Source organism: Ovis canadensis, chromosome 9 (genome assembly GCF_042477335.2).
Source record: "Ovis canadensis isolate MfBH-ARS-UI-01 breed Bighorn chromosome 9, ARS-UI_OviCan_v2, whole genome shotgun sequence".
NCBI lineage: Eukaryota > Metazoa > Chordata > Mammalia > Artiodactyla > Bovidae > Ovis > Ovis canadensis.
This window is the reverse complement of record NC_091253.1, coordinates 34,159,761-34,185,062: the sequence shown is the minus strand read 5'-3', so window position 1 is coordinate 34,185,062 and position 25,302 is coordinate 34,159,761. Positions and strand designations below refer to the sequence as shown.

At 40.6% G+C, this 25,302-nt stretch overlaps 1 long non-coding RNA gene across 1 annotated transcript in view; it reads right to left on the bottom strand.

The window, feature by feature from the left end:
- The window catches only part of LOC138446181 (uncharacterized), a 295,633-nt gene extending 274,646 nt beyond the window's left edge, over nt 1-20,987 (bottom strand). Inside the window, exon 1 of the long non-coding RNA XR_011259208.1 lies at nt 20,958-20,987. This is a non-coding gene — a long non-coding RNA (uncharacterized lncRNA). The remainder of the gene's footprint in view (nt 1-20,957) is intronic.
- Nucleotides 20,988-25,302: the final 4,315 nt, after the last annotated feature.

The window sequence follows — 25,302 nt, the reverse complement described above, 5'->3', positions numbered from 1 at the left end:
GGGGTCTGTAGCATGGTATTAAGAACTGATGCTTTTGAATTACGGTTTTGGAGAAGACTCCCGAGAGTCCCTTGGACAGCAAGGAGATCAAACCAGTCAATCCTAAAGGAGATCAACCCTGGATATTCATTGGAAGGACTGTTGCTGAAGCTGAAGCTCCAATACTTTCGCCACCTGATATGAACAGCCAACTCATTGGAAAAGACCCTGATGCTGGGAAAGATTGAAGGCAAAAGGAGAAGGGGGCGACAAAGGAAGAGATGGGTAGATAAACAGCATCACCAACACAACAGACATGAATTTCGGCAAACTCCGGGAGATAAATGAGAGACACAGGAGCCTGGCATGCTTCAGTCCACAGGGTCTCAAAGAGCCGGACACGACTTAGGAGACTGAACAGCAACAAATGTACTTAACATGACTTTCCCTTCACCCCACAGAACTATTTTTACAGATTATGATTGATTGGAAATTCTAATCACTGAGGATTACGTTACGTTTGTGTGTGTGCGTGTGTGTGAATTTCACTTGCCAAAAAGCCAGTATATATTTAAACACCATAAGAAAAGTCCATTGTAATCTACATGCCCCTTGGAACTATTTCCCACGTCAAAAGGTCTGCGGCCCACACGGCCATGCTCATTTTGAATGGCGGGCTCTCCAGACCAGCGCCAAGAATCTGCAGAATGCTAAGCAGTCAGAGTCACCCAGAGGGAACGGGGCTGCGTGAGCCTGAGTCACGCGGGCCGCGCAAATTCTGCGCAGCAGTGCCTGAAGGCTGGCTCCACAATGGAGATCTTTATCTCTCATGTGAATCAAGTGGGGAAAGTGCGGTCATCTCTTCCTGCAGTCTACTGCGTTTTCATTGACAAAAAACTAAGAGCACTTTTGTTGGCTCACACGCTGCCCTTTCCAGCCAGCGAGGGCCCAGCCATGTGAAGTTGCACTTCATAGTTTCAGTGGAGCACGTCTCCCCCAGTGAGAGAAAAGGTTACTTCCTCCATCATCCTCCCCTGACCACTACCTCTGCCAGATTCTATCATGTGCTAGAGAGAGAAGACGAAGCAAAAAAAAAAAAAAAGCAGAGCAGCCAGCAGAAAAACCACTTCTCACTCTCGCCCAGCGTCTGAATCCAAAATGCTCATGTCCGGGGCTGTTACGAGGCTCCTCTGTGGTCAAGCCCCTTCCCCAGTTATGATTCACAGGCAGAAATGGTGTGGGAAGTCCTCTTACACACAGATATCAAGTAGTGTGTTGGAGGTGGCGGTGAGAGCTAAGGAGCATGATCTGACAGACTACTCTGTGAACACTCGCTTCAGACAAGAGAAACAAGACAGTTACGACTTTTCTCAATGACCATTCTATTACTGTTCCCACTCTTTGATCATCTCAGTTAGAGGTGACCCCCCATTTTAAACTTCCTCCAAAAGAGAGAAAAACTGAGGTCTCAGGGGTCAGTGATCTGCATGAAATCACCCAGTCAATAAACGCCAGGACAAAATTGCAATTTAGAAGAGGAAAAGCCTTGTCCAGAAACTTATATCTAAAAACTGTTGAAATGAAATGCACACAGAATATCAAGCACAGGGCCTGGCTTTCAGTAGGCATTCAGAATTTTTTTCTTCTTCTTGGGAAAAAGGAAAACGTTCTGGTTAATTGATGGTTCTACCACACTGCAGGCCCTTTCATCAGCAGAAACCTTTATCTCCACAGATGATAATAACCACCACAATGACGGTATTAATACTTACTATTCTTTATCAAATGGCCTTTACCCAACCACTTATTATTTTTGAAGTTTTAAATACATTTTAATCCCAACTGACCCCCCCAAAAGGAAAACGTCACAAAAAGGATCATCTGTCTACTCACACTGGCAATCAGAAATATTGTGAGTGAGTTTTCCCAAGTTTGGGCCAATTACCAGGTGATAAGGGTAGGGTCACATAATTAATCACCTAAACCAAGACAGATATCAGAATGGACAGCTGTGCTGTGAGTAATTACTCTGGGATAACATGCATACACGCAGGACTGTCCCGCACAAACCAGGACACATGGTCACCCTAGTTTAGCAAAACTAAAGTCCCAAGTCACCAATTAATTATTTTTCAAGTAACGATCATGGCTGATGAGAAAGGCATAGACCTTCAACGGGCTCCACTTTAATTCTAGGCCTTGAACACCTTGAAGAGAGGCTACGATCCATGTGCTCAAGGGAATATTGTCCCCACGTTCACCTGTAGCTAATAAATCCCTTTAGCGTGGGGAATATGTGTTTCCAGTGACCACAGTCAGCTCTCCAGGTGCTCACTTTTACCTGTGTGACAATTCTTGGGATACTGAATTAGTAACAAGAAAGTAGCTTAATGCAAAGCTAATCACAACCATGAAAAGTATGTGTTGCTCTATTTTGTCCCAAACTGAAGAATTCATTCTGCCTCCAGCACAGTAAAACCTATCTCCCTACAGCCTAGGGAGTATCCTTGTTACTCTATTCTAGCTAGTTTCCTCTCTCCGAGATGGGGTTACATAAACCTTGCTAATTCCTGAGGACTTCATTCCTTTTCCCTGTTGTACATGCAGGCTGTGTTCTTCCATTATTGCACTAAGCATGTCACTTTGCCGACAAAGGTCCATATAGTCAAGGCTATGTTTTTTCCCAATAGTTATATACAGTTGTGAGAATTGGACCATAAAGAAGGCTGAGCGCTGAAGAATTGATGCTTTCAACTGTGGTGCTAAAGAAGACTCTTGAGAGTCCCTTGGACAGCAACAAGATCAAACCAATCAAACCTAAAGGAAATCAATCCTGAATATTCATCGGAAGGACTGATGCTGAAGCTGAGACTCCAATACTTTGGCCACCTGATGCGAAGAGCGAACTCTCTAGAAAAGACCTTGATGCTGGGAAAGATTGAAGGCAGGAGGAAAGGGGAATAACAGAGGATGAGACAGTTGGATGGCATCACTGACTCAATGGTCATGAGTTTGAGCAAACTCCAGGAGATGGTGAAGGACAGGGAAGTCTGGCGTGCTGAAGTCCATGGGGTTGCAAAGAGTTGGACACAACTTGGTGACTGAACTGATGGAAGATGTGTTTTTTCTCTTCCTAAAATTACATCAATTCTATAAGGTATATACTATCATCATTACCATTTTACAGATGGGGAAAACGCAGGTTTAGACAAGTTAGTTAACTTGCCTAAGACAAGTTAGTTAACTTCACCATACAACTACTCTGGCAAAGTTCAGATCTGCCTGACTCCAAATTCCAGGTCCTCAACCTCTAGTTAGAATAATTCTTATAATTATGGTCCAGTCCTTGATCATAAGATCTTGTCATCATCAGTTACATTTCAGTGATTCCCAAGTACATTCAATGCTAAAGTCCTCTTTTTACATGGAAAGGCTTGTCTCTACAGATCATCCAGAGAAGTGTTCCCTGGAACTGTTTCCCACATTGTATTCATCAGTAGGAAGTTGGACCCCAGTGATTCTACTGAGAGAGGGTCAGTTCCTTTCCTATCGGCCGTTTTTGTTCCTGATAAGACAAAGGCAGTGTCTATCCAAAAAGGAGGCCTTTCTCTGACCTCATGTACCAATCTGTTGTTCAGTGGCTAAGTTATATCCAACTCTTTGTGACCCTATGGACTGTATCCTGACAGGCTCCTCTGTCCACGGGATTTCCCAGGCAAAAGTACTGGAGTGGGTTACCATTTCCATCTCCAGGGGATATTCTCAACCCAGGAATTGAACCTGTATCTCTTGCATTGGCAGGCGAATTCTTTTATCACTGAGCCACCTAGGAATCTGAATGGCACGTAACTCCATTGACTTAAACAGAAAGAATAGGCCTTTATTTCACAGCAAGCCTAAGAGGAGGAAATGCCCATTTCCTGCTTCCTAACATACAGGCCTCTGGGCACCTCCACTGAATTTCCTCTTTCTTTCTTTGTACAAGCTTTCTTTCTACTGGTTAATTTCTTCCCAATTGGGCTCCCTGTTGGGAGGCAGGGGGAGAAGATTACCCACTACCTCTTGGGACCACTAGGCCAGAAGCACCTTCCCAGTGGGGGGTCTATCAGAGGAAGAGAGAGCAGATGGACAACCTGAAGTGAACTGGGGTTGGTGTAAGAGCCTCAGGTGTCTCCGGCACTTGCCGCTCGCCGGCAGTACCAATTAACCGCTATTGCCCAATGACCAGATGCCGCAGAGAAAAATAGTAAATGACTAAGTGTTCATAGATCGGTCAGTTTGGAAGATGCCTTATAAGTTCAATCTTGTTAGCTTGAGGTATCCATGACTCTGAGATAAAACAGAAACCAAAAATGCTACATGAGGTATGTTCCAAATTTCTAAAAGCTAGATACCTTTTTATTTCCTCTTGTTAGAGTTCTTGTTTTGCACAAAGATTGTGTTACTTTCATGATTGCATTTGTTTATAATTATTAATCAAAACAAAATTTTTATTCATTAGACTTGATGAGCTAATTAAAATGTCAGGTTTAATAATAATTTGAGGAAGAAAATAAGATACACACATCCATACTCTAATACAAATCAGAAGATTACACTTCACTGTGCAAAACCACACAGCTTCTCATGGCACTTAAAGTAAAGTTCTAAATCCTCAATGGAGCCTAAAAGACCTCAAATAGTGGTAAAGAACTCACCTGCCAGCGCAGGAGACATAGAGATGTGGGTTCAATCCCTGGGTCAGGAAGATCCCCTAGAGGAGGAAATGGCAACCTACTCCAGTACTCTGGAGCCTGGAAAATCCCATGGACAGAGGAGCCTGGCAGGGTGCAGTCTAAAGGGTCACAAAGAGTCAGACACATCTCAGCAACTGAACAACCTACCATTCACCTCCTTATTCACTGCAATTGGTTTCTTGAATATGAGAGTGAATCTCTGTCTCAGGATATTTGCACAAGCTATTCCCTCTGCTTGGAAGACTCTACCCTCCTTTATCCACTGGAGTCTCAGCTCCAGTTTCTCCCCCTCAGCAAGGCCTTTCCCAACACACCATCCAAATCTGCATCTTCCCAGCCTCCTCACAATCACCCTCCAGAACAATACCAATCTTGTTTTCTTGATGATACTTACTACTGTCTGAAATTATCTTGTTAATGTACATGTTCCAACCTATTATACATTTTAATAGAAGATATAATCATGACTCCCATACAAATATAAAACAAACATATATCAAAGTATGACCCAGAGAGATGTTGTGGGGAGGGAGGTGGGAGGGGGGGTCATGTTTGGGAACGCATGTAAGAATTAAAGATTTTAAAATTTAAAAAATAAAAAAATTAAAAAAATTAAAAAAAAATAAAAAAATAAAAAGTATTTTTTAAGATGTTTGCTTAAATTTATTTTTATTTCTATTTTGGATGAGCTCCACAGCATGTGGGATCTTAGTTCCCCCACCATTGAACCTGTACCCCCTGCAATGGAAGCTCAGAGTCTTAACCACTGGACCACCAGAGAAGTCCTTCCAAGAATTTATATAGCTCAGTAATTAATGAGGTAACCACAGTGAAATGTGACCACGAGTTCAACAAAGAAGTCCAAATGCCACACACTGATATTTAGCTAAGGAATGCAGAAATGGATTTACAAACTGATGTAAAACAGGTAAAACTGCTCAATAGCGACAGGATAACAAATCATTTGCATTGTTCCTGACATATTTTGCAATTCTATGGGCAGGAATTAATCCAATGACTAACAGTTTTCTACAACTTAACTTCCATCTCTACAGAGTTGTAAAGATAGTTGTATTACTATTACTATCTGAAACTGTCCTTTGTTCCTTTTCCCTAAACTCCATGCCCTGAAATATAAGTTTCATGAAAGCAGAACCTTTGCCTGCCTTATTCACCAGAGTTTCCCCAAAGCTCTGAATCATGACTGATTTATACTAGGGGCTCAGGAATATTTCTTAAATAAATAGATGATCAAAGACACAGTTTCACTAAGCATAAAGCCTTCCAGGTCCATCTGGATTGCTGCAAATGGCAAATTTTTTCATTCTTTTTTATGGCTGAGTAATATTCCATTGCACACATATGTGCACATACATATATACACACCCTGTATCTTATTTATCCCTTCTTCTATTGATGAACACTTAGAGTGCTTCCATATCTTGGCTACTATAAATAATGCTGTTATGAGCACTGGAGTGCATATGCTTTTCCAAATTAGCATCTTCCCATCCTCCTCACAGCCATGGGTTTCCCAAAGGGTCAAATGATATAATTTTTCATCTGAAGCACCATACCAATGTAAGGGGCTTTATTTACTCCATTCTCATTATACAGCATAGTGGTTATTATGAATCTCTGAAATCAGTTGCCAGGGTTCAAATCCTAGCTTTGCCATGTGTTACATTAACAAAGTCACCTAGCATTTGAAGTTCAATAAAGGTGCTACTTGCCCAAGGGCACACAGCTAGAAAAATAGAAGGGTATGAACTTCATCCTAAGTCAGGCTAACTTTACCTTCCCAGGATTCTTTCCTTTGGGCCGTTACTCATAACCTTTAATTTCAGATTTCCAGTAACATTGTGATTCATTGCATTATCTGCAACTTCCACATCCTGGGGTCTTGTTCCCTGAGACATAAAGAACCAGCTCTTAAACACTGTCACTGAATTACCCAGAACCTAGTATAACACCTGGCTTCCCCGGTGGCTCAGAGGTTAAAGCGTCTGTCTCCAATGCAGGAGATCCGGGTTCAATCCCTGGGTCAGGAAGATCCCCTGGAGAAGCAAATGGCAACCCACTCCAGTATTCTTGCCTGGAGAATCCCATGGACTGAGGAGCCTGCTGGGCTGCAGTCCAGGGGGTCACAAAGAGTCAGACATGACTGAGTGACCTTACTTTACTTACTTACTTAGTAAAACACTTGGCTAGCAGTAAGCCCTAATATATCCTTATCAAACAGGTGAAGAAATCCACACATGTCCAAGTCAATGGGGAAAAGATAGAACAATTATCTCCCATCTATTTAGGGTTTATTTAACTAGCAAGAATAGAAGCTGTGAAAATAGTAACCACTCAGCTCCCAGCAAACTGTCATACCATCCCCGTCTAGTCTGGCATCAGCTTCAATCAATGCGCAAGCCTATGGCACATTAAGTGGAGAATTTGATCCAAAAGAAACACAATCAGTAGGCACATAGGCAATTGTTCTGATTAAACACTGCCTGCTGGAATTAAAACACCATAGGCTGTTTGCAGAACTCCTTGATTTTAATTAGATATACCCCATCTTAATAGCAAAGACACAACAATGCATTCCTCAGGCCCCGTGCAGTGACCAATGTAATGACTCTATGATAGAGTGAGGCAATTCTGCATCCAGTCGGGGAAATTACAAGAAGATCGATTAAAGTTGCCCAGTTTAATTCCTCCAAGTCTCATTTGGTGGACCGAGGTAAGCAGTTCTCCCTGTGTCAGGGAGCAATTTATCTCACCAGTATCCCAACTGCAAGGGGACTAACATTTGTTATCAGCTGATTACACACTAGGCTATCAGCTTAGGTATTTGCATAGAGGATCTCTGTCAGTCCTCCCCGGTGACCACTGTGTTGCAGATGTGCAAACTGAGTCTCAGTGAGGGTAAATAATATATTCTGACACATCTGATAAGTGGTAAAGCTTGGATTCAAACCTGGAATTGCCTGGCATCAAAGATGTTGGTGTTTGTGGGGCAGGTAAGAGGTAGCCCTGCCTAGATTTATACCCTGGCTCTGGTATGTATTAGGATAGAGCCTTGGTAGTTCAGTTCAGTTCAGTTCAGTCGCTCAGTCGTGTCCGACTCTTTGCAACCCCATGAATTGCAGCACGCCAGGCCTCCCTGTCCATCACCATCTCCCGGAGTTCACTGAGACTCACGTCCATGGAGTCTGTGATGCCATCCAGCCATCTCATCCTCGGTCATCCCCTTTCTCTCCTGCCACCAATCCCTCCCAGCATCAGAGTCTTTTCCATTGAGTCAGCTCTTAGCATGAGGTGGCCAAAGTACTGGAGCTTCAGCTTTAGCATCATTTCTTCCAAAGAAATCCCAGGGCTGATCTCCTTAAGAGTGCACTGGTTGGATCTCCTTGCAGTCCAAGGGACTCTCAAGAGTCTTCTCCAACACCACAGTTCAAAAGCATCAATTCTTCAGTGCTCAGCCTTCTTCACAGTCCAACTCTCACGTCCATACATGACTGCAGGAAAACCATAGCCTTGACTAGATGGACCTTAGTCAGCAAAGTAATGTCTCTGCTTTTGAATATACTATCTAGGTTGGTCGTAACTTTTCTTCCAAGGAGTAAGCGTCTTTTAATTTCATGGCTGCATTCACCATCTGCAGTGATTTTGGAGCCCCAAAAAATAAAGTCTGACACTGTTTCTACTGTTTCCCCCATCTATTTCCCATGAAGTGATGGGACCAGATGCCATGATCTTAGTTTTCTGAATGTTGAGCTTTAAGCCAACTTTTTCACTCTCCACTTTCACTTTCATCAAGAGGCTTTTTAGTTCCTCTTCACTTTCTGCCATAAGGGTGGTGTCATCTGCATATCTGAGGTTATTGATATTTCTCCTGGCAATCTTGATTCCAGCTTGTGTTTCTTCCAGTCCAGCGTTTCTCATGATGTACTCTGCACATAAGTTAAATGAGCAGGGTGACAATATACACCCTTGACATACTCCTTTTCCTATTTGGAACCAGTCTGTTGTTCCATGTCCAGTTCTAACTGTTGCTTCCTGACCTGCATACAGATTTCTCAAGAGGCAGGTCAGGTGGTCTGGTATTCCCATCTCTTGAAGAGTTTTCCACAGTTTATTGTGATCCACATGGTCAAAGGCTCTGGCATAGTCAATAAAGCATAAACAGATGTTTTTCTGGAACTCTCTTGCTTTTTCCATGATCCAGTGGATTTTGGCATTTTGACATCTGGTTCCTCTGCCTTCTCTAAAACCAGCTTGAACATCTGGAAGTTCATGGTTCACGTATTGCTGAAGCCTGGCTTGGAGAATTTTGAGCATTACTTTACTAGCATGTGAGATGAGTGCAATTCTGCGGTAATTTGAGCATTCTTTGGCATTGCCTCTCTTTGGAATTGGAATGAAAACTGACCTTTTCCAGTCCTGTGGCCACTGCTAAGTTTTCCAAATTAGCTGGCATATTGAGTGCAGCACTTTCACAGCATCATCTTTCAGGATTTGAAATAGCTCAACTGGAATTCCATCACCTCCACTAGCTTTGTTCATAGTGATGCTTTCTAAAGCCCACTTGACTTCACATTCCAGGATGTCTGGCTCTAGATGAGTGATCACACCATCGTGATTATCTGGGTCATGAAGATCTTTTTTGTACAGTTCTTCTGTGTATTCTTGCCACCTCTTCTTAATATCTTCTGCTTCTGTTAGGTCCATACCATTTCTGTCCTTTATCGAGCCCATCTTTGCATGAAATATTCCCTTGGTATCTCTAATTTTCTTGAAGAGATCTCTAGTCTTTCCCATTCTGTTGTTTTCCTCTATTTCTTTGCATTGATTGCTGAAGAAGGCTTTCTTATCTCTCCTTGCTATTCTTTGGAACTCTGCATTCAGGTGCTTACATCTTTCCTTTTCTCCTTTGCTTTTCGCTTCTTTTCTTTTCACAGCTATTTGTAAGGCCTCCCCAGACAGCCTTTTTGTATTTTTGCATTTCTTTCCCTGGGGATGGTCTTGATCCCTGTCTCCTGTACAATATCACGAACCTCCATCCGTAGTTCATCAGGCACTCTATCAGATCTAGTCCCTTAAACCTATTTCTCACTTTCACTGTATAATCATAAGGGATTTGATTGAGGTCATACCTGAATGTTATAGCGGTTTTCCCTACTTTCTTCAATTTCAATCTGAATTTGGCAATAAGGAGTTCATGATCTGAGCCACAGTCAGCTCCTGGTCTTATTTTTGTTGACTGTATAGAGCTTCTCCATCTCTGGCTGCAAAGAATACAATCAATCTGATTTCGGTGTTGACCATCTCGTGATGTCCATGTGTTTAGTCTTCTCTTGTGTTGTTGGAAGAGGCTGTTTGCTACGACCAGTGCATTTTCTTGGCAAAACTCTATTAGTCTTTTCCCTGCTTCATTCCATATTCCAAGGCCAAATTTGCCTGTTACTCCAGGTGTTTCTTGACTTCCTACTTTTGCATTCCAGTCCCCTATAGTGAAAAGGACATCTTTTGGGGGTGTTAGTTCTAAAAGGTCTTATAGGTCTTCATAGAACCATTGAACCTCAGCTTCTTCAGCATTACTGGTTGGGGCATAGACTTGGATTACTGTGATATTGAATGGTTTGCCTTGGAAATGAACAGAGATAATTCTGTCATTTTTGAGATTGCATCCAAGTACTGCATTTCAGACTCTTCTGTTGACCATGATGGCTACTCCATTTCTTTTAAGGGATTCCTGCCCAGAGTAGTAGATATAATGGTCATCTGAGTTAAATCCACCCATTCCAGTCCATTTTAGTTCGCTGATTCCTAGAATGTCGACATTCACCCTTGCCATCTCTTGTTTGACCACTTCCAATTTGCCTTGATTCATGGACCTGACATTCCAGGTTCCTATGCAATATTGCTCTTTACAGCATTGGACCTTGCTCTATCACCAGTCACATCCACAGCTGGGTATTGTTTTTGCTTTGACTCCATCCCTTCATTCTTTCTGGAGTTATTTCTCCACTGATCTCCAGCAGCATATTGGGCACCTACCGACCTGGGAGTTCCTCTTTCAGTATCCTATCATTTTACCTTTTCATACTGTTCATGGGGTTCTCAAGGCAAGAATACTGAAGTGGCTTGCCATTCCCTTCTTCAGTGGACCACATTCTGTCAGACCTCTCCACCATGACCCTCCCATCTTGGGTGGCCCCACAGGGCATGGCTTAGTTTCATTGAGTTAGACAAGACTGTGGTCCTAGTGTGATTAGATTGACTAGTTTTCTGTGAGTATGGTTTCAGTGTGTCTGCCCTCTGATGCCCTCTCACAACACCTACCATCTTACTTGGGTTTTTCTTACCTTGAACATGGGGTATTTCTTCATGGCTGCTCCAGCAAAGTGCAGCCGCTGCTCCTTATCTTGGATAAGGGGTATCTCCTCACCCCTGCCCTTCCTGACCTTGAACATGGAGTAGCTCCTCTCAGCCCTCCTGCGCCCGCGCAGCCACCGCTCCTTGGACGTAGGGTTACCAGAATACTATTTTTGTTTTATTTGATTTCTTTCCCAAGAATTGTACTTGTTTACTCCTGGAAGAAGGAGAAGAAGGTGGTAATTCTGTTTACTACCCCCAGTAACAGGGAGAGTCCACCTTGCTAAGGATACAGGAAGACAAAGTTCACCTGCTTATTATCTACCTCTTAGAACTGTTGGGAGGATGAAATGGGACAATTCCTGGAAAGATCACGGTGGTGGCTGGGGATCCACCATAACTTCCTGATGCTTCGCAAACTAAACAAGTATCACAGGATATCCCAGAAGGTGATGTGAAGTTCTTTCAGCTCCAACACTCTTCAAATGGAGGCTTTTCTATTTGCATGAAAATGAAAGTCGCTCAGTTGTGTCTGACTCTTTGCAACCCCATGGACTATACAGTTTATGGAGTACTCCAAACCAGAAGACTGGAGTGGATAGCCTTTTCCTTCTCCCGCGGGTCTTCCCTAACCTGGAATTGAAGCAGGGTCTCCTGCATTGCAGGCAATTCTTTACCAACTAAGCTATCATCTATTTGCATATAAAACAGAAAAAAAACCCATGGGCTTTGTCAGTGTCTACTAGAGGTACAATTCATTTACTGTTTGATGCATTAATTCTACTTCTAGAAACCAGTCCCATAGAACACTTTGATAGAATGTGAGAGTACATACATGGAAGGCCATTAATTGTAGCATTATTTGTAAGTTGAGACATTAAAACAACTGACATGTCCAGCCATCAGGTGTGGTTAAAGAAGCCATGGTCCACTCACACTGTGGAAGACTATGTGGACTTGGAGAATGAGAACAGTCTGTCTGCACTAATATGGAGAATTCACCAGGGTATATTTCTAAGTGAAAACAGGACTAAGTGTAAACAAGCTATAATATACTTCCTCTTGTCTAAGACAAGAAAATAATCTCCATATGTTTCATACATTTGCAAAAACAACAAAAGAGCACAGGAAATACAAACAAGAAACTAAAAAAAAATGCCGTTTGTGGTGGCTGTTTAGGCGCTAAGTTATATCCAAGTCTTTTGCAACCTCGGTTACTTCACAGGAAATGTATTGGAGAATTGTGGAAGGGAAAGAGAAAGACACAAAAGTTGCTTGTATTTGCGTTTCTATACCGTCACACCCTTTGACTGATGTGAGTTCATACCTATTAAAAGTAAAGCTAATTTTTAAAAGCCTTTCTAAAAATTGAGAATAAACCAAGACAAATAAACCCAACCATCCATCATTTAGTAACATAACCACACAGAGAAATCATCATTTTTCCCCCCAAGATGCTTTGACCACAGTACTTTGATTGCACATCCTCTGCAGAACATGTTCCATGGACAAAAAGAACTACAGGGAAATTTAAATCTGACTGTAGTATGTTAGTGAGAAAGCTCATACTGTTATTCTGAAACCATTTTATTTATGTCATACAATAAAAAAATGAGGAATTATGAATGACTGTCAAAGAGAATAAAAGATTCAATCACGAGATCAAAAATTAACTATAAAACTAACGTTGACATTGCAGCAGAAATAGTTAAATGAATGAATGATTCTACTAATTGTGTATTATCTATCTTAGTCCATTGAAATGGTCTAGCGACGATGTCACTAAAGTAGATATAATCACACCTAGCACTCTGATTTTGCTTTACAAAAATCTATTTTTCCTGGAGAACTGGTTGCTTTCAGGACTGGGTTAGGGAAGGTACTCGTTGAGCCTGGAACACATTGTCGTGTTCAAAAGCAAAGAAGCTTTCAAATAGTAATTGGATATGTCAAAAAGACACAAGAACCACCTGGAAGGAGCTCATGCTACCCAAAATTGTCATGATTGAAGTCCTAAAAGAAACAATGATTATAATGGATTGAAATACTTGGGGCTTATGAAAGCCATGAGTCCATAATGATACTCAAAAAAAATGAAAAACAAAAAACCTCGGAACAAAAAAGTATACTTGTTACCATTTGAAGTGGTTACTAAAGCAACATCTTCCTTTGCAAATTAGTAATTAAAGAGAAGTAATTAAGTATTCATCCTACCTTGTCTGTAAAAACTCTATTTCAGGGCAAATAGACCCATTTATGACAGAGAGATCTGCTTTATGGAAGCGGGTCAAGCAATAAATGTAGAAGGAATGTTGGAATTAAAAAGCTAACACATCACCACTCCTAATAGATCCTGAGGCATGGAGGGCGTCTGTTAGCACAGAAGTGCAGGTAGTGATTAAGTGCAGTGTGAGAAGAGTGAGAGAAAGCTCCCAGGGAGTCAGTGCGGGCTGAGGCTTGAATGTGAGGACAGAGAAGAACACAGGGGGACTTATCAGGTCGGGGTATGTGCTGGGGAGCTGGGAAAGCTTTGAGGATCTGCGCTGATACTGAAGGTCATTGTTAACCATTCAAGAGATCCAAAGTCAGCATAAAACCTGTACGTTGCAGAGAGTCCAAATTTTCTTGAGAAAATGCCTTTGGAAGGAGCTTTGTGGTAGCCCCATATGGGAGACCACCCCAGCACATTTGCCCAGAACTGGGATCACCACACTATTTGAGAAATAAGAGGTGGTTAGCAACTGACCACAAAGACAGTACGCTCTGAGACGCACATGGAAACTGTAGCCAATTGAGGGTCAAACAAGAGCCCTGTCTCCCATCTTTGACTTTCTCAGGGATGCATGGCACATTCAGCAGATTAGCTGCCATTCCTGACATCAGTAACACTGCTCGTCTTGTTCAGTGTTATCTCCATCTCCTCTCAGTCATAACTGAAAACATCCATGTAGCGAGTCCCTCATGCTGAGTATTCACGTGCTAAGATATATAAGAAGGGATGGCAGACCAGAGGCGACACTAGAAAAGGAAGACATTAGGTCTTCCTTCCTTCCAGAGGTCACATTAGGAAGGAGCTGTGTTGGAGCAGCGTAGGTGAGACGGAGTGAAGGAAAGCTACTGGAGAGAGTTTCAGGTAGGACATGGCATCGCAAGATTTGTGCTTGGTGCACTGAGACGACCCAGAGGGATGGTACGGGGAGGGAGGATGGAAGAGGGTTCAGGATGGGGAACGCGTGTTTACCTGTGGTGGATACATGTTGATGTGTGGCAAAACAAATACAATATTGTAAAGTAATTAACCTCCAATTAAAATAAATAAATTTATATTTTAAAAAATTACTCTGGTTTCACTGTAAAGAAGGGTGTGGAGTAGCCTTAGAGAATGAACTTTTGGTTGCTGGGGGGAAGGGATGGTTAGGGAGTTTGGGATGGGCATGGACACTGTAATGTATTTAAAACAGATAATACCAAGGACCGAAAAAGCTGGCTTAAAGCTCAACACTCAGAAAATGAAGATCATGGCATCTGGTCCCATCACTTCATGGGAAATAAATGGGGAAACAGTGGAAACAGTATCAGACTTTATTTTGGGGGGCTCCAAAATCACTGCAGATGGTGACTGCAGCCATGAAATTAAAAGACACTTACTCCTTGGAAGAAAAGTTATGACCAACCTAGAGAGTATATTCAAAAGCAGAGACGTTACTTTGCTGACTAAGGTCCGTCTAGTCAAGGCTATGGTTTTTCCTGTGGTCATATATGGATGTGAGAGTTGGACTGTGAAGAAGGCTGAGCGCCAAAGAATTGATGCTTTTGAACTGTGGTGTTGGAGAAGACTCTTGAGAGTCCCTTGGACTGCAAGGAGATCCAACCAGTCCATTCTGAAGGAGATCAGCCCTGGGATTTCTTTGGAAGAAATGATGCTAAAGCTGAAGCTCCAGTACTTTGGCCACCTCACGCAAAGAGTTGACTCATTGGAGAAGACTTTGATGCTGGGAGGGATTGGGGGCAGGAGGAGAAGGGGACGGCCGAGGATGAGATGGCTGGATGGCTTCACGGACTTGATGGATGTGAGTCTGAGTGGACTCCAAGAGATGGTGATGGACAGGGAGGCCTGGCGTGCTGCGATTCATGGGGTTGCAAAGAGTTGGACACAAATGAGCGACTGAACTGAACTGAACTGTGTAGTACAGGGAACTCTGCTCAATGTTAGGTGCCAACCTGGATGGGAGGGGAGTTTGGGAGAGAAAGGATACATGTATATGTACGGCTGAGTCCCTTCCCTGTTCACCTGAAACTGTCAAAACACTGTTAATCAGCTATACCCCAAAACAAAATAAAAGGTTTAAAGTGAAAAAAAAAGGGCATAGAGGCCACAGGAAATTGGGGTGAGGGTAAGAAATAAGAACTTACTATATAGTACAGGGAACTCTACTCAATACTCTGCAACGACCTCTACAGGAGAAGACTCTAAGAAAGAGTGGATATATGTATAATTGATTCACTTTACTGTATAGCAGAAACTAGCACAGCACTCTAAATCAACTATACTCCAATAAAAATTAATTTTAAAAAATAATGCAGATACATAAGGGGGATATTACCATCACTGTGTGTATTTTTTTTTTTTTTGGTTTTCCATACATTGACTTGAATCCGCCATGAGCATACATGTGTCCCACATCCTGAACCCCTCTCCCACCTCCGTCCCCACCCCATCCCTCTGGGTCATCCCAGTGCATCAGCCCCAAGCATCCTGTATCATGCATGAATCAAACCTGGAGTGGCGATTCGATTCACATATGAAATTTTACATGTTTCGGTGCCATTCTCCCATATGATCCCACCCTCGCCCTCTCCCACAGAGTCCAAAAGACTGTTCTATACATCTGTGTCTCTTTTGCTGTCTCGCATACAGGGTTATCGTTACCTTCTTTCTAAATTCCATATATGTGCATTAGTATACTATATTGGTGTTTTCCTTTCTGGCTTACTTCACTCTGTATAATAGGCTCCAGTTTCATCCACCTCATTAGAACTGATTCAACTGTATTCTTTTTAATGGCTTAGTAATATTCCATTGTGTATATGTACCACAGCTTTCTTATCCATTCATCTGCTGATGGACATCTAGGTTGCTTCCATGTCCTGGCTATTATAAACAGTGCTGTGATGAACATTGGGGTATACGTGTCTCTTTCGATTCTGGTTTCCTCAGTGTGTATCAAGACAGTATGGTACTGGCACAAAGACAGAAATATAGATAAACAGAACAAAATAGAAAGCCCAGAGATAAATCCACGCACCTATGGACACCTTATCTTTGACAAAGGAGGCAAGAATATATAATGGAGAAAAGAAAATCTCCTTAACAAGTGGTGCTGGGAAAACTGGTCAACCACTTGTAAAAGAATGAAACTAGAACACTTTCTAACAACATACACAAAAATAAACTCAAAATGGATTAAAGATCTAAATGTAAGACCAGAAACTATTAAACTCCTAGAGGAAAACATAGGCAAAACACTCTCCGACATAAACCACAGTAGGATCCTCTATGACCCACCTTCCAGAATATCAGAAATAAAAGCAAAAATAAACAAATGAGACCTAATTAAAATTAAAAGCTTCTGCACAACAAAGGAAACTATAAGCAAGGTGAAAAGACAGCCTTCGGAATGGGAGAAAATAATAGCAAACGAAGCAACGGACAAAGAATTAATCTCAAAAGTTTACAAGCAACTCCTGCAGCTCAATTCCAGAAAAATAAATGACCCAATCAAAAAGTAGGCCAAAGAACTAAACAGACATTTCTCCAAAGAAGACATACAGATGGCTAACAAACATAAGAAAAGATGCTCAACATCACTCATTATCAGAGAAATGCAAATCAAAACCACAATGAGGTACCATTTCACGCCAGTCAGAATGGCTGCGATCCAAAAGTCTACAAGCAATAAATGCTGGAGAGGGTGTGGAGGAAAGGGAACCCTCTTACACTGCTGGTAGGAATGCAAACTATTAACAGCCACTATGGAGAACAGTGTGGAGCTTCCTTTAAAAAACTGGAAACAGAACTGCCATCACTGTGTTTAAATCTGACTTCCCTTTCAGTTCTTCCTCGAGGGACCCAGCATTACATAAACTGGATATGAATGCAAAGTTTTAGATCTGAAGGGGAAAGTGGATGCCAGCTTTGAAACCCCAGTGCACAAAAGAGAGCTTTTTTAGGGATCTATAATAGGTTCCTCAGCTACAGAAAGCCAATGAGTGAGAAGTGGCCAGTTCCCACTGAATTCCTCTAGGCAAATGAGAGGAACCATGTGAAATTTCTTCCCAATAAGTGACCCATAGTAGAAATTATAAGTGGGGTCAAGAAGGGGTCCTTTTCACTTCAACCTACCTAGAATGTACTAAAAATAGCTGCCACCTAGAAAAACAAATACCAAAATTCTAAACAGTTTACTTAGCACATATTCATTTATCCTGCAAACTTTATTGACCATCTACTACCTCAGGGACTGCACTTTAGATTTACAAAAATTAGAAATTAGACCCCTTGATAAATGAAACGGACAACTGAACAGGAAATTCAGAACAGGTAATGGGTATTCTGAGGTGGGTGAGCAGATCTTTCACAAAACCAGGCTACCGGCTTCAGTGACCCTGGGAAGCTACCCCTGAAGGTAACTGGATGGGAGTGGGCTGCTTACTAAATGTCATCAGCGTGGAGTATGAAAAATGAAAGAACTCTGCTGGATTTCATTTCCAACCTGCTCCAGCATCCACCATGTTTTTGGTTTCCAGTCTCACTATTAAAAATACTGTTAGGGTGAACAAGACCACTGTGCTGGTTAGTAGTCATAGCAAAATAAATGAAATTGAATTATTCAGTGACAGTTATATAACCTTAAGAATTTTGTTTCAGGAATTTAAGACAAAGGTGGGAATGCTTTACTCCTTTGCTCTTCAGTGCTAGAGTAAACAGTGCTAAACGACAGATACATCAATGATTGATAAAGCAATTGCTAAATATAACATACAACAAACTCCCCTTTTACATATCTGGTATGCGTCATCTTTTTTACATCTTTGTGTCACAGTTATTTGCTTTCTTCAAAATACTTACTCAAAGGAAAATAACTCTTAGTTAATCTGAAAATTCTGATGAGTTTTGATTGGGCAGCATACAATGTTATACAAAAAACACTTTATATCCAAATGCCCATCAACTGGTGAATGCATTTTCAAAATGTCATATATCCATATGATGAAATACCACTCGGCAATTAAAGGTAACAAACTATGATAGTTTTATAGTATGGATGAGCCTCAGAAATATTAAGCTAAGTTTAACAAGTCAAATACAAAAAAACTGTATATCATTTACATGGAAGGTCTAGAATGACTACATATTTCATCTTTAAGAAGGCTATGAAGGGCCAATTTGTACAGATAAAAAACAAATCATGCTTACTTGTGGCTAGGAGTAGAGGTAGAAATTAATTGCAGACCAAAGGAAACTTATTGGGGTGATGAACATGTTCTAAAATTAGATTGTGGTGATAGTTACACAATTCTATAAATTTACTAAAATAATTAAATTGAACAATTATAAGTGGTGAATTTTATGATGTGGAAATTATAGTGCAAAAAAGTTATTAAAGCACATATGTCCCATATTTCTAATTCAGGTAACCAGGAAGTATTGAAGAAATTTCAAGTACCTACCTTGCACTGACCATCTCCTTAAGAACAGGTACTTTTACCTCTGTTCCAAAAAACCATCTTCAGAGAAAGAATGCAACTAGCCCAGAGACACACATCTAATGCTAAGCTAAATTAGGAATGGAAGCCAACTGAATCCCCTTCTAAGACCTGTACACAATTTGCTTCATCGTGAGGTGGACTATGAAAAAATACAATTCAGCCTTACTTCAGTCTTATCTAAAAGTTCATGGGTGTTATAGAAAAGTTTCTTCCAACATGCTCATCCTCAGTGAATCTTAACTATTTGTTTTTAAACTACCTTATCATGAGAATACTATTAAAAGCAAAGAAAAAATAGTTAATTGCAAAAGAATAGCCAAGAAGCAATGAAGAAATTCTCAACAAAATATCAGCAAGTCATACAGATTCATAGAAGAAGAATTAAACAATTTGACCAAATGGAATTTGTCAAAGCAATATCAGGCTGTTTTAGCACAGAAAAAAAAAAAAACCATATGATCAGCACAATAGACAGAACATGTGTATTTGACAAAATCCAATCCACATACATGATAAAACTCTCACAGAAGGTGAAATAGAATTAAACTTTTTGACCATGATAAAGAAAATCTACAAAAAAAAAAAAATTACAGCTAACATCATATTTAATGGTAAACAATCCACATTTCTCCATAATGTCCAGAATAAAGAAAAGGTGTCTGCCCTTGGCACTTGTATTTAACATTAGACCAGAAGTTCTATCCAGTGCAATCAAACAAGAAAATGAAATAAAAGTCATCCAGGTTGAAAAGGAGAAGTAAAACTGTCTTCACATAGATCTGACATGATTCTAATGTAGAAAACCCTAAGAAGTCCATTAAAAATACTAGAAATAATAAACAAGTTTAGCTAGGTCACTTGACAAAGGATCAATTATACTAATACACAAGAATCAATTGTATTTTGTAGAAGCATTGAACAATCTGAAAGTACAGTTAAGAAAACAATTCAATTCACAATGGAATCAAAAGAAATAAATACTTAGGGAAAATGTCAGCGATAGATGTTCAAGATTATATACCTAAAAGTTAGAAAATATTGTCTAAATAAATCAAAGATTTAAAAATAAAAACAACAGATGTTTCTGTATTGGAAGACTCAATATTGCTGCAAAGAAAAGTCTACCCAAATTGATCTATAGGTTCAATGCAATGCCTATGAAATTCCTAGCTATCTTTCTGCAGAAACTGAAATAGCAAACAATATTAAGAAATTAGACTAAAATTAGAAGATTCAGATGTCCCAACTCGAATATTTACTGTAAAGCTGTACTAATCAAAACAATGATACACTGCCACAAGAATAGATATGTAAATAAATAAATGTAATTGAGGGCCCCAAAATAAACTCACACATTTTCAGTCAACTGATTCTCAACAAAAATGCCAAGAAAATTCAATAGGGAAGAAAATTCTCTCAATAAATGTTATTAATACAATATTCATTTTCAGAAATATTAATTTGGACACCTACCTCACACCATACTAACTCACAAATACTAACTTGAAATTGATCAAAGACCAAAGGATAAAATCTAAACCTATAAAACTTTTTAGGAAAAAAAAGAAAAAGAAAATCATGATTTGGGGTAGGGCAATGATTTCTAGATACATCTCAAAACCACAAGTAATGCAAGGGGAAAAAATTGGTAAAATGGACATAAGTTTACAACTTCTGTGATTCAAAAGACACCATCAAGAAAGAGAGAAGATATGCACAGAATGGGAGAAAATATTAGCAAGTCATGTACCTGACAAGGCACTTCTATCTAGAAAGCACAAAATGCTTACAGCTCAGCAGCAGACAACCAATTTGAAAATGGGCCGAGTATTTGAATAGACATTCTTCTGAAGAAGATAAACACAGAGCCAGCGAGCACGTGAAAAAATGCTCCAGGTCGTTACTCCTCAGGAAGCACAAATCAAGACAACAACATGTCACACCCAGTTGAGCGCTTAGAATCTAAAAGTCAGGTAATAACAAGTGCTGACAAGGATGTGGAAAAATTGGCATCTTCATATATTGCTGGTAAAATATAAAATGGTACAGCCACATGGGAAAGCAGTTTGATGGCTTCTTAAGAAGTTAAAATACACTTACCATATGTGACCAGCAATTCCACTCCTGGGTAATGTCTGAGAGTAATGAAAGCACGTGTCTAAAATAAAAACAAAAACAAATCTTGTACATGAATGTTTATAGCAGCATTATTCATAACAGGCAAGTGAAAAAATCCAAATGTCACTGCACACTTTTTATATGGATTTGCTAATCCAGCTTAATTTGAATGTCAGCTTCTCTAAAGCATTTCACGTTTGTCTCTGAACACTTCAAATAATCAACATTTTGTATCCTCAAGATGAGACTTTAATTCTACCAACTTTGCTATTCTTGCAGTCTTGCATCCCTTCCACAAACCCTGCCTCTGCTACAGTCTTTAAGCAAAATCATCTCCTCTTGCTAGGAAATAGTTGCAGCAAACTGTTTTAGATCTGGTCTAAAATATTTGTTTGACAGTTTCTAGGGAATTAGGCTGGTTGCTCTTTTCGGCAAAATTACTTTCACTGAATAGGTTTACAGGGAATCAGTGTTTCGGTGAATTGCTTTTTGGCAAATGGGATTTTCAGCAAATTGACTGAGAGCCAAGGAACAACTCCATTCCCCTGTATTCTCTGCCTCCCCACAGCTTCACTCTTTGTTCACATAAATGAGTCTATTGACAGTCACATGTTTTCATTGTTTGAGCCTCTTAGGAACTTTCAGTCTTCAAGACCTAAAGTTTGGCAATTCGGATTTGATGACCTGACTGTAGAGCATAACAAAGCTGAAGAGTGCAAACTAGGCAGTGTAGACTAGGAGTCCCTCCCCTTTTTCCCCCAGCAGCCATGAAACCCTTTCTTCTAAAGGATCCAGGAGTCCAACATATAAGGGAGGCTCTTGCCCATGTAGAATCTGTTAAGCTTCCTCCCATGACCTCCCCCACATGCAGACCTATTTCTTTATCAGCCTCTGAGTTCCTAGGAAGGTGACCTGGTGACCTACATCACACAGCTAAAGAATTACTAGCCTCATCCCACCGTCTCTTTTCAGGCAGAAAACTGAGCCACAGAGAGTCCCAGTGACTTAATCAAATTCAAGAGAAAGAATGAAAAATAATGACAGGATATTAACCCTCCTGCCATGCCCCAGAATGTGAATATTAATAACTATAGTCAAATCTCCGTATTTGGTATAGAAATCTTTCCTAGTATCCAAATGGATCTTCCCAAACTGACAATGGAAAGAACATGAATTTCTACTCCATCAGGTAATATTCTAGTTCTATTTCTTTCTATATGTGTAAATGTGCATTTTTTCCTTTCCCTTCTTCTTGCTTACTCCCTTCCTCTCTGCTTTACAGAGGACCTAAGGATTTGAATGATTTTTATCTTTTAAAAGCAATTCTCCCCAAAAGAGTCACCAACACTCAGAATAATCTGTGACCACAAGTCCAAATAAAGTTCACATTGATCAGTCAATCAAAACCCACAAAGTAAATAAATACTTCTGAGAGCAGCCAATAAAGCTGAAAATAGTGACAACCCATATAAATTTGCATCAGAACTATCACTTCCCTTTGACATTTCTCCAATCAACCGCCTTTAGGCTCTTTACACAGTTTTTTCTCTACCATTCTACTACAGTTTCCTATGAGTTTAAGAGAGATGTGTGAACCGATGACTTTCCAAGAAGCTGCACACACAGTCTCTCAGAGGAAATGATGCTAAAGACCCAGCTGCTACCTTCTCCAGTTCCCCTTCCAGGTATTCCTGGAGAGCTAAATCGTGTACTAATGGAAGTATTTTCCACAGAAAATTTGGAAATGAAACTTAGGTTACCTGGAATTCATATTAAGTCTTCAGCTGCAGGGAACAGGGAAACACAGGTAGGAAGAGAAACATATGGATTAAAAATATTGGGAAGCAGAAGAGAAGAGAGAGGTCTCTGGAATCTAGTTTGCCCGCTGTTCCTGAGGGGTGATTGGTGAACGTTCTGTGTTGGCAAGAATGACCCTGGAGGTCAAAACAGGCCAAGTTGCTTCATCAAAACCAGCCTCATAGCTGCCTTTTGTTGAAAGCCCTTCATAAAATGGGCTCCAAGCTGAAAGCTTTATATACATTATTACGATTCCCCACCTGAGACTTCTTAATTTTAAAAGAAAGGAACTTTAACTTTGAAAGAACAGTGACCACTTTATCCCAGTGATCAGATATGAAAGATTCCCCATTGGGGTCACTCTGATTCCCTTTCATTTCTCCTAAAATGCCTCTCCTTAAAACTGTGACAGTAGCCTTGACATGTATACACTACCCGTAAAATAGACAGCGAGTGGGAAGCTGCTGTACTGCACAGCGAGCTCAGCTCGGTAGGGGCTCTGTGAGGCGGTAGACGGGGGCGGGGTGGGGAGGGAGGCTCACGAGGGAGGGGGTATATGTATACATATCCTTGATCCACACACTGTTGTACAGCAGAAACTAACAACATTGTAAAGCAATTATACTCCGATTTTAAAATAATAGAAAACTTATCATTCACCATTGCTTTTATACTATAAACCAAACTCCTCACAACAGCCAAAAAGCCTGATATGATCATCTCACTCTTGCTTCCTCATCTTGTCTCTTACTTCCTGCTAGTCCCGCCTTTAATCTTGTTCATTCCCAATGTACATAACTATGTTTTCTCTCCTGTCCCTTTCACATTTCCTCTTCCTCTCCCCCTTTGTCTCTCTCTCGCCTCTATTCCACACCACTTCATTTATTGCTCGAGAAAGTTGCTGATGAAATATTTCTCACCAAGTCATGCATAATTGGTTTAATGCCTTAGTCTCCCTAGAGCATTTGCATTTTAATAGAGGACAATATTTTATTAGCATTAATGTTAATTATTAACTAAAATAGCTTTCACTTTTATAGCACTTTAGAGTTTACATGGCACATTTACATATAGTATCAAATCCATACCCACAGAGGTGAAGAGAGGAACATGTTTTTATTGAAAGAAAAAAGCTGCCTTGAAATGCATTTTCTTCCTTCGGTGTGACTCCTCCTTTTACTTGGGAGGAAGGGTACTTAAATTGGGTACTTATATTGAACGTAAACAATGAATAATGCTAAATCCTAAACAATCTGTACAATTAGAAAAGACTGATTTCTACATGTTAATAGGCATCTTTTACTTTGTTTATAATGAACAAGTAATGCTCACAGCAACAGATTTAAGAAGTTTTACCACAAAGAGAATTTCTGATAAGAATATTCTCTTATTGGAAGAACAATCAGTCATCAATAAATAAGAATGGCATGCCACTTACAACTGGCTTCCCTGGTGGCTCAGATGGTAAAGAATCTACCTGCAATGTTGGAGACCCAGATACGATCCCTGGGTCGGGAAGATCCCCTGGAGAAGGGAATGGCTACCCACTTCAGTATTCTTGCCTGGAGAATCCCATGGACAGAGGAGCCTAGTGGGCTACCGTCCATGGGCTCACAAAGGGTCAGACACGACTAAGCAACTGACACTTTCACTTTTACTTACGATCATACTGGAAACATTAGACTGGGATGTTAGGACATTTAACCAGCTTCCAACTTTGCATCTTATTGGCTCCCTTATTCTTGGGAATCCACTATAGGGGGAAATGTGGTCTTTTCTTACTGGATCTCAGTTCTCTGAAATCAGGTATTGAAAGCTTTGTATAAAAGTAAGGATGTAGTGAAAGGAATTTTGCAAATCTTAATCTAACGGCTATGGCCAAATCGCAATGACCTGAGAGAATGAAAATGGGTCAGAGCTCTAAATAAAATACAATTAAGGTCCAACCCAGGGTTGCGGCAGTGGAGACAGAAGGAAAGTCAAACATGTGGAGGTAACATGAATTTACAACATCTCCGTATATCGCTGGTATTGACTGAAGTGTCATCTTCCTGCCCCTGGGTGACTTTCCTAATCCCATTATTAACTTTGCCAAGAGCTCAAGAAGGGAAAGCCACAGTCAACACAGTGATACAATCAGAGTCCCTGCTGTTTTATATACAAAATGTCCAGCATTCATTCAATAATTACTAAGAAGAAGAAACAGGACTGAGGAAAAGAGAAACTGACGCTAGAAACACGAGTCACCAGGACAACGTAAATGAAAACGACAAAGTGATAGCATCACTTGGCCACCAGAATGCCTTAAATAAAACCACCACCAAAACAACATAGCGTTAGTGAGGCTGCAAGGCCGTCAGAACGCTCCTGCTCTTCTGGAATGACCACAGCTTGGCACCACTTTTGAAAGCTACTTGTTATCTCTCAAAGTCAAACCCATGCACAGCCTCTGGGGCAGCATTTCCCACTCCAAGCTATAAACCAAGTAAAAATGAGCGCATAAGGTGCACACTGTGGCTTCCCTGTGGCT